The 12,058-nt window shown below is 42.5% G+C and overlaps 1 long non-coding RNA gene across 1 annotated transcript in view; it reads right to left on the bottom strand.

The window, feature by feature from the left end:
• Positions 1 to 11,901, bottom strand: part of LOC102497322 (uncharacterized) — a 124,496-nt gene extending 112,595 nt beyond the window's left edge. The window contains exon 1 of the long non-coding RNA XR_333438.1: positions 11,841 to 11,901. This is a non-coding gene — a long non-coding RNA (uncharacterized LOC102497322). The remainder of the gene's footprint in view (positions 1 to 11,840) is intronic.
• Positions 11,902 to 12,058: the final 157 nt, after the last annotated feature.

The raw sequence follows: 12,058 nt of genomic DNA, 5'->3' as shown, positions 1-12,058 counted from the left end.
TTGCGGTGTGGCCCCCCCCCCCCCGGGGGGGGGGCGATTTCTCACTTTCTGTCTTTCTTTCTGGTAAGTGTGCGTACCCTATAGCAAAAATCTCTCCAAAAAAAAAAAAGACAGACAGACGGACAGAAAGAAAGAAAGAAAGACAAACAAAAAGCCTAGAACTCCAGAGTCCAGAGAACATATACTTTTCAATGAGATATTTCACGCATACAGAGTACAGAGAACACTATAACAAACTTTTCTCCTCTCCACACAGTTTTCACAAATACTAACTTACTGTCATATTTGCATTAGCTCCCCCCCCCCAGAAACAACACAGATTAAACTAGCTTTCTGCATGCCCTGTCAATATCCTTCCTCAGCAGTGGTAATAACTGTCCTGAATATGGAGTTTTTTATTATAATGAATATTTTTAAATGTTTATTACACATGGAAAGATCCAATGTTGTTTCATCTGTGTAAAACTAATGAAAGTGGTAGCACATTTATGTATCTTCTACTGTTTTCCTTTTCACTTGACATTGCCTTCTGAGTTTTGTACATATTCTAGTTCCAACCTTAGTACACTTATTTTAACTAATGTATAGTAATCCATTCTGTGACTACACAACTTACATATCCATTCTCAGGTTGATCTATTCCAAGGTGATGGGAAGTTAGATTATTTTCAGTTATTTTCCTGTTGTAGATGATGGCAGTTCAATGAACATTCATTTACACGTCTCCCTCTGCATTTAAAAAAAATTCACGGTAGAGAATGTGCACACACACAAGATAGGGAGAGGGGGAAGCACCCTCTGCAGGGCTCAGTCATGCTGTGTTCTCCTTCCTCTGGTTTTCTGGTCTCTGAATGCACAGCCTGCTGTATTTTCAGGGTGAGCAGGCTGGGGCCTGGGACTGTAGTTGGCATGTGGCTTCCAGTTTCTCAATCCAGGACACGACCAGATGTGGCACAGCAGGTGGGCCTCTTTACACATTTAAGGGAGAATTTCTTACATATACATGGAGAAGTGGAACTGCTAAATGGTTAAGATAAGGGCAGCCTGAGTTTGGCAAGTGGTATGGTAGTTGGGTTGCTGGATTCCCACATGGCAAGCTGAGGTTTGAATCCCAGACTTGACAGCTTGCTCTCTCCCTTTCCCTCTCTCTCTCTCTGGTCAAATCAAATAATAATAATGATAATATATAAAATTAAATAATTCATTTTTTGGAGGGGAGAGGGTTTTTATTGCTATAGGGTACGTGCGCTCGCCAGAAAGACAGACAGAGACAAAGAGACAGAAGGTGAGAACTCACCCCCCAGGGGGGATGGCCACACCGCAATCCCTTCTCGTCCACTCTCCTCTCAGGACCCTGTGAGAGGATGTGTGCCTAGAGTGAGTTTAAGCCACTGGCTCTGGGATTTGAACCACGGTGGGATACATGGGAGTCCAGCAACATAGCCATTACGCCAACTGCTGGTCCCCAAATTAAATACTTCTTTAAAAATTAAAAAAAAATAAATAAAGATTAGGGCATCTTCGGCTTACTAGCTCTTGCTGAATTGCCTTCTAACGGGGTTGTGCCCATTCATAGTTTTCCCCAGTAGCATACAGAAGTTCCCCTATCTTCTCACCTTCACTCTGATGACTATACCATGAGCTTGGAATCACCAGACTATCCCATAAGCTGGTCCTCTGTACAAATGATGCTCAGCCTTGGCTCTCACTATGAAGCAGTCCAGCCCAAGGTAAGAGATGTGAACCCTCTAGGAGAGAACTGGGGAAGAGCAAAGAAAGGAATGGTGCAGAGCTGGAAGATCATTTGCTTTTGCACCCCCAATATCTAGTAGGACTTTTAACTCAGGAATCAAGGCTCAGCAGATGTTAAATTGACTGGAACTAATTGTAAATCCTGATCTCCTTCTGGCTTTCACTTCTCTAAGCTTCAATTTCCCCATCTGTAAATTATGAAAGATAACAATTCAAGGAGTTGTTCCAAAGATAAAATGAGATATAAATGTGAAGATATTTATAAACTCTAAAAAGCCATGAAAATTAGGTTATAAAAGATTAGAATGCTGCTTCTGAGTTGCAACTCCTTAGATACCACTGATAACAATGTTAGTGATTGAAAAGCATTGTCAAATTTTTCATTGGCACTTCTTGTAACCCTAATAAATCCTAGAGTTCCACATATACAGAAAGATACACAGTAATTGAAAGACTGTAGTCTAATCATTACTTGCAACTCTCAAAGAACATCAAAGAGGAACCCATTCATGGTAGAGAGCTACACTTGAATTCCATTCTGCTATGATGAATATAAACCCACAATCTACTTTTCTATTACCCAGCTCATCGGACTTTTGTTTATTTTTTTCCTCTTCTCCCTTATTCTGACATTTTAAAGGTTGGTTCAGCTTTTATCTCGCTAATTTATCACTTCTCTTCTCACTTCTCCACTCAGATCTTCACTATCCCCTAAATTCCACATCCCAGATATAGCAAAGAAAAGCTGGAAAACACCTGTCTGGGAGAAGAATAGTCCTATCTTAATAAACCATCCCACAGTACACAATGTTTTGCCATGGAATTCAGACATTACTTTCAGTGTGAATGTTTAGAAAATGAGGTCCTTCTCGGTTCCTTTTAAGTGGCCCTTGTTTTTGTTTTGAAAAGGTTGTTTACCATTGCTCACACTTTCAGACCTCACTCAGGATCTCTTGATTCCAACTACCGTCTTTATTTGTAATGACCCTCTTGTACTCTGTGTCTAAATAAATCTGTTGCAATCCTTACAGTAGCTCCTCCTAGAATGCTCTTTCATCTCCAAGCCAACATACCTAAATGTGAACTCATAATTATTCCGAATTTAGCTTCCCCTCAGGACGTATTCCCATTGTTGGCATTTTAGAAGCATGTTTATTGGACAGGTGTGGTCTTATCAGAAAAGGAAGAAAATGGGTCTTGGGAGACTAATTAAGAGGCTTGCCCCACATAGCAGAAAACAGGCCGCATTCAGATGTGCAGACATGGCATTTTGGGTTTATGTGGAATGACAAGAGAATGCTCTCCATAGGTGAGAGAATGCATAAACCTTAAATACTGGCAGCAGCAATGTAGGAATGTTGTATTTGCAGGCTTATGAGTTCATCAGACCTTGAGACAGAGATGTTGGCCAGTAGGTGGCATGGTGATGAAGGTGCTGGATGACCACGGTTCAAATCTTAGATCTAGCAGCTTGAAAATCATGCTGAGAAGGACCAGCAGGTGGTGTAATGGTTGCAAAGCTGGACTCCCACGTAGTTCGAGTCCCAGACCCAGTGGCTTAAAACTCACACCAGGCACAAGTGCATGCCTGCCTAAAATCCTAAGACAAGAATGGAAGAGAAGAGATTGCAGTGTGGCCATCCCCCATAGGGGGTGATTTCTTACTTTCTCTCTGGCAAGCACACGCACCCTATAGCAAAAATCTCTCTCTAAAAATAAAGCAGGGCCAGTAGATGGCGTAATGGTTATGCCGCTGAACTTCCACGCAGTCGACCGCAGTTTGAAAATCATTCTGGGTGCATGTGCACGTGTGCCCAAAATCCCAAGAGGAGAATGGAGGAGAGGGGATTGTGACGTGGCCAACCCCCCAGGTGATGATTGCTCACTTTCTGTCTCTCTGTCTCTGTCTCTCTGGTGAGTTCATGCACCCTATAGCCAAAAATCTCTGTCAGAAAAAAGAAGAAAGAAAGAAAGAAAGAGAGAAAGAAAGAAAGAAAGAAAGAAGAAAAAAGAAAATCACTCTGGGTGTGTGTGCAGGCATGCCCAAAACCCCAAGAGAAGAATGAAAGAGAAGAGATTGGTGTGGCCATCCCAGATAGAAAGTGGTTTGTGGGGACCAGCAGTTAGCGTAATGGCTATGTTGCTGGACTCCCACGTAGTCGACCGCGGTTCACGTCCTGGACCCGGTGGCTTAAAACTCACGCAAGGCGCGTGTGCGTGCGTGCCCAAGATCCCAAGAGGAGAATGGAGGAGAAGGGATTGCGGCCTGGCCATCCCCCCCTGGGGGGGTGATTTCTCGCTTTCTGTCTCTATGTCTCTCTCTGTCTGTCTGGTGAGTGCACGTGCCCTTTAGCAAAAACCTCTTAAACAAACAAACAAAAACAAAAAAACAAAAAGAAAGTGGTTTGTCACTTTCTCTCTTTCTCTAGTGAGCGTATGTGCCCTATGGCAAAAATCTAAAAACTAAAAATAAAAGAAGAGAGAGACAGAGATGGCCTTCCTATATGCTTAGTCTTTTTTAAATTGTATTTGTTAGTATGATTACTTTTAAAGTTTGCTGTAGGGTATGTGTGCTCACCAGAGAGATAGAGAGAGGAATTAAGAAAGTAAGTCACCAGGTCCAGACTCGAACCACAGTCGACCATGTGAGAGTCCGGCCTTTAGCTACCATACCACCTTCTGGCCCCTGTATGCTCAGTCTAGAAAGGGGCTAGTCAAAACTCTCATACAGTCTATTTGTAAATAAAACACAAAGTCATGGGGACATTTTCATGCCTTTCCTTCCTTTTGTTTCTTTCATGACAAGAACAACTGTTCTATCAAAACACGATCAAACTATTCTGATAGTGTCAGGTGTTTGGCTGTGAAATTCACCCTACTGTGAGAGTGCTAACTGAAAAATAAATACTAAAGTCCCTTTAAGTAACCCAAACAATTAGATTCCCAAGCTGCAGGTCTGGCTTTAATACTAAGAGGAGGCATGCCTTGATCCAGATGGGCTTGCCAGGAGCTCAGACACAGGAAATGGATCCATTTCCTGAGGCAGAGATCTGGGTCACTTTGAGAAATAGGTTACCTCACATCCACCTTGGGCTCTGAGCAGGGGGTAAGGAGTAATGAAAAACTCCAGGCATGGTATTTGAACTATTTAACTGAACTCTTATTTTTAGTTTTTGTCTTGTTATGGCAAGAAAAACTCCAATCCAGGTTTAAATCCAATTATTTTTTCAAGAAGACAAACTTTCTAAACTCAGGAGTAGCTTGCTTTACTACAGGCTTTGTGAGAGGTGAGGGAATCCTCCTAAGGAAGTAACTGGAAAGCACAATAGTCACACTCACTCCACATGTGAATTCAGGGCATATTTTCTCTCTCCGGGACTACCAAGGTCTCTCACTGTCCTGCCATCTCTGGTCTTCCTACCTGCTTCCAACTCTTTCTCCACACTATGGCCATTGAGATAGTCCAAGGCACAAATAAGACCATATTGAAACCCCATCAATGCTTTCTTTTTGTTCTCAGTAAAAAAAAAAAAAAAATCCAAATTATTCAACATAATTTATATGCCCTTTCATGCACTGGTCCCTGTATATCATTCCAGTCTTATCTGTTATGCACTCTAAACAAAACTATTTTTGGTTTTCTGAAAGTAACCTTTCTACCCTGGGTATGGAATACACCTTCTTGCCTACTTCTCTGTTTGTCTTTTATTTTTATTTTAAATTTAAAAAAATTGTTTTAAGAGAGATTTTTCCTATAGGGCATGTGCAGTCAGTCACCAGAGAGACAGAACATGAGAAATCACCCTCCAGGGAGGGTGGTCATGCTGCAATCCTCTCTCCTCCATTCTCTTCTCAGGATCTTGGGCATGCATACACACACACACACACACACACACACACACACAGCATAAGTTTTTTAAGTGGCAGGGTCCAGGACTCAAACCATTTGTCGACTACGTGGGAGTCCAGCAATGCAACCATTACGCCATCTGCTGGTCCCTACTTTTAAAAATTTTAAAGAAACTTATTTTATTTACTGTTTTACTCTTATTATTTTAAAATTTGCTATAGGGCATGTGCAAGCATGAGAGAGAGAGAGAGACAGAGAAAGAAAAAGAAAGAGGAAGTAAGCTGCCATCAGTCATGTGGGAGTCCAGTGTTCCAACCACCACACAACTGGCTGGCCCTTCTATTTGTCTTGTAAGTCTTAGGTTAGATGTTCTTTCCTCTGTGAAAACTTCGAAATCTGCGAAGACCAAATATGGTGCCCCTCTAAGTGATTCCAGGAATTGTGTGATAAAGGGGCAGGTGGAATCTTGGTTGTGAATCTGCAGAGGGCAGCGAAACATCACTTGGGTGCTAAACATTGGAAAGGGAATACAAAGGGCAATGTTTTACATGCCAGAACTTTTCTCAGCAAAAATACTATGTAAGATAGAAAGGAATACTTGGATAAACAGTTTGATGTGGGTGATAGATTTCCCAAAGGACATAATAGATAAACATACTTTCTTAAAAAAAAAAAAAGAATTATTTATTTAATTTTATTTCTTCTTATTACTTTTTTGATGAGAGAGAGAAAAAGTGAGAAAACAAGCTACCAGGTCTGGGACTTGAACCACCGTTGGCCATCTGGAAATCCAATGCCTTAATCACCACAACACCTGCCGCCCCAGCAAACATTCTTAATTCAGCCAACACCCCCACAACTGAACCCTGGGCATTCAGAAATATGTGTGGCCCCTTTTACTGTAGGTGTCAGTAATGACTGGGTGCAGTACTGACGTGGGGGATGGGCAGGGATATTATAATCCTTGGGAGCCAGCCCACACAAGGAAATATTGCCTCACCCAAAATGCTAATAAAACCTCCGTTGAAAACTGGGTTAGGAGGTGTGCAAATCTGGAGTTGAGCTATTGCTCAGAATAAGAGTAGGGGCTGAAAGCTAACACCTGATGACTTCCAACTCCACCCACTGCCAGGCAGAGCCCCAGCCTCAACAATAAATAAATAGTACTTGTTTCTTAGACTCTTAAATAAGATTTAAAATACACACAAACATACATGTATATATGTATATGTTCTTTTTTTTGAGAGATTTTTGCTATAGGGCACGTGTGCTCACCAGACAGACAGAGAGAGACATAGAGACAGAAAGCGAGAAATCACTCCCCAGGGGAGATAATCACACCACAATCCCTTCTCCTCCATTCTTCTCTCAAGATCTTGGGCACACACGCACACACACCCGGGGTGAGATTTAAGCCACCGGATCCGGGACGTGAACAGCGGTCGACTACGTGGGAGTCCAGCGACATAGCCATTACGCTAACTGCTGGTTCCCTATATGTATATGTTCTTAAGTGCCAAATTATTAGCCCAAGGGGCACCTGATACCTTATTCTGGCCCTGCTCCCCAGGACCTGTTCACTGTGAAGTAATCACCCGAGATGTCGTCTGTATTCCCAACTTGAGTTTGAAGGACCATGTCCTGTTGTGTTACCAGATGCTAGCACAGCCTTTGGCTGGATAGATACCCAAGACATTTTTCTGGATCGACTCCCCAAATCTAGGCTAAGCTAAATAACTTCCTGGAATGCTGCAGCTTCACTACCAGCCCCTTCACAAGCCAGTTTCTGACCTTTTCTTAAGTGTAACTTTCATTGCTTAAGGATGTTTGAATTTAATTAATTAATAATAATTTTCTTGCTAGAGAGTACACGAGCTTGGAAGAAGGAGAAAGAGAAAGCACCCCCAAACTGGGTGCAGTCACACTGTCATCTTTTTTTCCTTTTTTCTCCTCTCATCAGGAATTTTGGCACACACAGGCATGCACCTGGTGTGTTTGTCTAGCTGTTAGGGCACAGATTCACACTGTAGTTGGTAGTTGGTCATATGAGATCTAGCTCCCTAAACCACAACAGTACAAGGTCAGCCCAGAATATTTCAGTTTTATAAACAAAATTTCCTAGCTGGTTTGTGGTAATCTTTCTTTTCTTAAAAAAAAAAAAAAATTTAATTCCATTTGTTGTTATTGTTATTATTATTTTACTTTGACCATAGAGAGAGGAAGGGAAAGTGAGAAAGCAAGCGGTCAAGTCTGGGACTCCAACCACAGCCAACCATGTGGGAATCCAGCACCTTTAACCACCACACCAATTGTCGGCCCAAGTTTGTGGTAACCTTTCACAATGTATACATTCTGTGATACAAAGTACATCAAAACATCACCTTGTTACTATATTCCATTTTTATTAGTCAATTATTTTTTAAATTATTTTATTCAATTTCATTTATTCATTCATTCATTTATTTTAATTTGACGAGAGAGAGAGAGAGAGAAAAGTAAGAAAGCAAGCCACCAGGTCCACGACTCAAACCATAGTCGGCCATGTGGGAGTGTCCAGCACCTTAACCACCACACCACTTGCTGGTCCCCTATTAGTCAATTATACTTCAATAAATCTTGGAAAAATAAGGATAGCCCTGTAACACAGTGGTTAAGGGCTATACATAGGGATCCCACATGGCCGACAGAAGTTCAAATCCTGGCCCTGGGAGCATCCCTAAAATCCTGATAAGATGGAGAAATGGAGGAAAAAGGATTGCAGAGTGACTACTGCTATGGAGGGAGGGGTTTTATCCCTCTCTTTTGCTAGTGCATGCATTCTCTGGAAAAAAGAAAAAGAAAAAGATTTTAAAGCTGGGAAAAATTTTAAAAATCTAAATATCTTAAAATATAACATGGGGACCAGCAGGTGGTATGATGACTAAGGTGCTGGACATTCTCACATGGCTGACCACCGTTCGAGTCCTGGACCTGGTGGCTTGCTTTCTCGCTTTCCCTCTCTCTCTTTCTCTCTTTATCTCTGTGTGTGTTGCTCTCTGGTCAAATTTTAAAAATAAGTTAACAAATAAATACAATAGTGCTGGATTCCCATATGGCCAACTGTGGTTCAAGTCCCAGACCTGGTGGCTTGAAAACCATGCTAGGCACATGCTCAGGTGTGACCAAAATCTCAGGAAAAGAATGGAGGAAAAAAGATTACAGCCTGATCATCCATTCTGGGAGGTAATTTCTCACTTTCTCTCTCTCTGTCTCTCTCTCTCCAGAGAGAGCATGCACCTATGACAAAAACCCTAAAGATATAATATATACCACTTGTTAGCCTAATGCCACTATTTCCCTCCTTTTGTCCCCACTCTAGGCATATACAATTACTTGTGGGATCAGCAGATGGTGTAATGGTTATGTTGCTGAACTCCCACATAGTGGACCGCGGTTTGAGTCCTGGACCCTGCATCTTAAAACTCATGCTGGGTGCGTGTGTGAGCATGCCCAAGATCCTGAGAGGAGAATGGAGGAGAAGGAATGGTGGCATGCTCATCCCCTGGGGTGGGAGTGATTTCTCACTTTCTGTCTCTCTGTCTCTACAGTGAGTGTACATGACCTGTAGCAAAAATCTCTATAAATAAATAAATAAATAAAATTACTTGTTGTTATGTGCCATATTATTTCACATACATATCTTTGTCTAATCCCCCCCATGAATTGTTTGGTTGTATTGCATCTTTTCTTACCTTAGGCTTGATCTGTATTCTCTTTACAAAAGCCACTGGCATATTGAAACTGTGAATGGTTGTGATGCTAAATGTGGAAGACTAAGATCAATACACTAAAGCAGTGAGTTCACCTCCAGCCTTGCTAGCTGGAGTAGCTAATACTGCCTGTGCCTCATAAAATGGAGATAATATTATCTATGTCTTTGGATTGTTGTTTGAATTAAATGAGATAATAAGTGGAAAGTACTTGGTTTAGTTCCTGAAACCTTGTGAACACTTTAATGTTAGATAATACTATTTCTCATTAATTCTTATGATCATTTATTAGCACTATCTTAAAAATGAGTGGATTGCTTTGAGAAGCAGAGTTCCCTTTTACTGAAGATATGCAAGGGACAGTAAATCCAGGAGAGGTGTAATAGAAGCAATTCCTGGGGCTGGCAGGTGTTATGGTTGTTGGGGGCCCTGGAGTTCCACATGGCCAACCACGGTTCGAATCCTGGACCTGGCAGCTTGTTTTCTCACTTTTCCTCTCTCACTCTGCCACTCTGTGGTCAAATTAAAATATATAAATAAATGAAGGTAAATAATTCTTTCTTTTTTTTTTATAAGAAGCAATTCCTGAAGTGAAAAAAAATTAGATGACCTCTAAGTATATGTCTAATCATAGACAAGGGAACCACTTTCACTGATTCAAAAAAAAGTGTGATCATTACTGTTACTTCTAGCAAAACTGAGGAGTCTTAGAACAGAAAAAAGGGGGGCACTAGATTTGACTGTATATATATATATATATATATATATTACAAAGAACAAGAAATTTTATTTTTTGTAAACAGTTTATTGCAAAAGCCCTACAAGAAAATCCATCTCTTTTCAAAAAGGACTAGTTGGCCCTGCCAAAATGGCACAAACAAAACCTTAAAGACAGTTTCCAGGCCTACTGAAATGTCCTTTCCCTTTGAAGGAAGTCTATTAGTGATGCAAATACGAAGTTATCTGCACAGATGATAATCCCAGCAAACAAAGTCCTGAAACCATTAGAACGTTTTCCTGCTGCATTTGGTCCTGAGAATTTGGCTTTCCATATTAAAAAGGCAGAGAGGGAGAGAGAGAGAGAACTGGTTCTTATTCGGGATAGTTTGTTAGGGCCACTTATCTGTGTGCTGTTGCTAATTATCTCATGTTTGGCCTAAAGAGGCCAAACAATTCTCCAAATGTGGACATGCTGGAAGAAGGCCTGGACTCTCTCCTCACCTCCTCCCTCCACACCACCCGCCAACCCCACAAGCGCCTTAAACGAGCAAAAGCAAGATCCTTGGCTATGGAATAAACTTTATGTTAAAGTCAGGAGTTTAATTCTCAAGATATCAGAGCCCAAGGAAGTTCCACCTAGAAGAAATTTGATGATGTACTCCTAGGGTAGTAATAGAAAGGATGATAATGTCATCTTACTGATGCTTTAAAACAGTTTGAGAGACTACCTGTATGGCTGAAGAAATTACCATTTTCCAATTTTAGTGAATAGATAGTAAACAATTTTTTTGAGAATTTAGTAAATATACAATTTGGCTGTAAGCAAGAGGATTGGACAGATTTTTTAAATGTAAGTTGTCTGCTTGACCACTGTTTGAGTATACCTAGATTATCCTTAACAGGTATGATGAGACCTAGTTTCTCAGAAGCCATCAGGCATTAGGGAATATTAGTGGTTAGGTGTGGTGCCTAAGATTAGGAAAACATTTAGGAAGCAGAAAATCCAACGTTGATACAGTCGAAGAGACCATCACTAAGTTGATGAAAGCTTTTGGAAATGCCTAATAGGCAGTTAATTGAGAAAGGGAAATGAACGTTCCATTGCCCACACTCCTCAAAGCATTCATAACCGGAGTTGGTGTCCACACAGTTGGGAGGCAATGCTTACATTCTGGGGCTTAAGCAGGGTGGAGCTCTGGTAAGGTTAGCCCACAGAAAGGGCTTCTTGATGACCACGTGTTTACGTTTGAGGTGCAGGAATGGATACAGTCCACGCTCCACCCTCAGCAACCTCTTTGTAGAGTTGCTTGACAGCTCGGACAATGCCCGCCCACCTTTGATAATCCAGCCCTCTGGGACCAGGGAGGTCAATCACTGCTTTAGTTCTGCGCTCCGTCTGCCTCCCACGCCCTCCCCCACTCTCCAAGCCGGTGTCGGGAAAGCGGGGGGCGCTTCCCTTCACGCCCTCCCCCCACCACCCAGCTTCCCAGCCCTGTCCACCCCACTCACCTCTCTGGCTGCCTAACCAGTATTCCCTCTTTTACACCCCAGCAGGCCGACTCCAAGGGCCCGAGTGTTCTGAGCCAGAACATCTCCTTTTTCTCGGAGGCTTTCCTTACGGCGCGTTGGGCGAACCTTGCCCACCATCCCAGAGAGGCTATGACACCCCGTTGTACTCTGGCTGCAGCTTCATGAAAAGAGAGAGAGAGAGAGAGAGAGAGAGAGAAAGTTTGGGACGTTGGCTGTCTTGCCAATTAAAACCATACTACCTGCTCGGGACCGGGACCAGGTCCGGCAGCGTCAAACTTTGTGGTTGAGGGGAGGCAGAAGCGGCCAGGAGCCCTTTAGGCGCGCGGAGCTGGAGCGCGCACGGGGCAGGGCGCGTGCGGGGCCTGCGAGCGCTCCCTCCGGGATCGCGGCTGCGCAGTCGCACGCGAGCCGGGAAAAGGGGAGGAGGGGGAGGAGCCGGAGGAAGGGGAGGGGGAGG

The sequence above is a fragment of the Tupaia chinensis genome, unplaced genomic scaffold (assembly GCF_000334495.1).
Source record: "Tupaia chinensis unplaced genomic scaffold, TupChi_1.0 Scaffold000050_1, whole genome shotgun sequence".
Lineage (NCBI taxonomy): Eukaryota > Metazoa > Chordata > Mammalia > Scandentia > Tupaiidae > Tupaia > Tupaia belangeri.
This window is presented reverse-complemented; position numbering and strand designations above follow the sequence as displayed.